The sequence below is a fragment of the Rhincodon typus genome, chromosome 7 (assembly GCF_021869965.1).
Source record: "Rhincodon typus isolate 14 chromosome 7, sRhiTyp1.1, whole genome shotgun sequence".
NCBI classification, from domain to species: Eukaryota; Metazoa; Chordata; class Chondrichthyes; order Orectolobiformes; family Rhincodontidae; genus Rhincodon; species Rhincodon typus.
The window spans coordinates 2,523,421-2,525,358 of NC_063338.1; the positions used below are offsets into that span (position 1 = coordinate 2,523,421).

Genomic DNA, 1,938 nt, shown 5'->3' on the forward strand with positions numbered 1-1,938 from the left:
AGTTTTGGGGAGAGATTTCCACCGCGAGGCTGAGTGGGTCTCACCAAAACTGATGGACAGAAGGGCCTTTGTGATGTGGATCTTTATGATTCCATCACATTCTGTAATGGACATTCCCCGGAACATTCTGTAACCAACATTCCCCGGAACATCCTGTAACCGACATTCCCCGGAATATCCTGTAACCGACATTCCCCGGAACATTCTATAACCGACATTACCCGGAACATTCTGTAACCGACATTCCCCAGAACATTCTGTAACCGACATTATTTGTGAACGGTTGGATTTCAGTTAGTTGAACAAAAGATAAGATCCCGAGGGAAAAGATCCCGTTCCAGGGAGAAGGAGACACTGTTTCAAAATCCCCTCAGGCGGTTAAAGGGTTGAATACATTTTCTCTGTGTTCATGTTTCTTCACAACCGAAAATTGACCACAATTTGGACTAAAAGACAGAAATTTCCAAACTCTGTTTTTCTTCAGGGAATGGGAAAGAATCCTTCAGAAGACAACGTCTTCACCCTCTGAATTGGGAACTGTAAAGAAGTGACTTGTGGCAGCTCTCGAGCGATCGAGTGTGTGGGAATGTTTTAGAAACTATCTGTTCTTATGTGCGTTATGAATGTGCGTTTGTGTCTTTAGGGAGGGAGAGTTTCTTGTGCTTTACGTTACGTTTTTTGTTAAAAAAAATTGAGACATTGCTTTTTGTTATTTCAGCTTCATTTTTTTTCAATAAATCAGTGTCACTGGGTCCTCAATCACGCTGGTAACTTTGCCTCCAGGCTGATGTACAATTTATTTGTTTTCCCTCCTCACAGTTAACGTAGTGACAATCTACGTCCTGCTTTATAAAGACTGTGGATTGTCTCCATGTGTCAGACCTTACCTGGGGGCCATGGCAGTGGCGGATCTACTGGTCATTATCCTCGACCTGATATTGAGACACATTCCCATTGTTTATCGGGAACAGTTTTACTTCCTGTTGTACATCCCCGTGTGTAATTTCCACGCCGTCCTGCTTTATGCAGCCACTGACTGTTCTGTCTGGTTCACCGTCACTTTGATCGATTTGTGGCCATTTGTTGCCAGAAGCTGAAAAGTAAATATTGCAGTGAGAAAACGGCGGCTGTGGTTCTGGGAACAGTGGCTGTGCTGAGCTGTTTAAAGAACATTTTCTGGTATTTTATGCTCACACCTGGCTATTGGCTGGGGAACGCCCCCTGGTTTTGTGATGGAACAATCGGTGTTTATGACTCTCGTCTCTGGGTCACAATCGAGTTCCTCCACCACATTCTAACCCCGGGTCTCCCATTTCTCCTGATTCTGCTGCTCAATGTTTTCACCGTCAGACACATTTTAGTGACCAGCAGAACCCTCAGGAGACTCCGGGTTCACAACAATGGGAACGGTCAGTGTGACACAGAAATGAAAAATCGAAAAAAATCCATCATTTTACTGTTTGTGATCTCGGCCAATTTCATCCTGTTATGGTCAATGTTAATGGTGTTTTCTATATGGTACCGGATGTGGCATTTCGGGTATGACTCTGTGTATCTAGATTTTTTTGTGCAGGAATTGGGCTTCATGCTGCAGCTCCTCAGTTGCTGCACAAACACCGCGATTTATGCCGTGAGCCAGACGAAGTTCAGGCAGCAGCTGAAGAATGTGCTGAACTATCCCTTTATCCAAATTCATCAATCAATCAAATTCACTCATTAATCAATCCATCCAGGATTTTCTCATTTCAGTTCAAATTTCAGCAATGAAGCAGCCTGTCGCTATGGTAACAGACCGCGGGTAGTGCTGGTTTATTCAACCTTATCTCACAGGGGGTTACAGGGAAACATGTCAATGTTTCTCTCAACTCATAGGCCAGAGAGAAAAGGCACCATTCCACTGACTGCATCCATAACTTCAATACGTAATTAACATACATT

The 1,938-nt window shown here is 43.8% G+C and overlaps 1 pseudogene; it reads left to right on the plus strand.

The window, feature by feature from the left end:
* Positions 1–892: 892 nt before the first annotated feature.
* LOC125483447 lies at positions 893–1,702 on the plus strand (annotated as a pseudogene).
* The last annotated feature ends 236 nt before the right edge of the window (positions 1,703–1,938 follow it).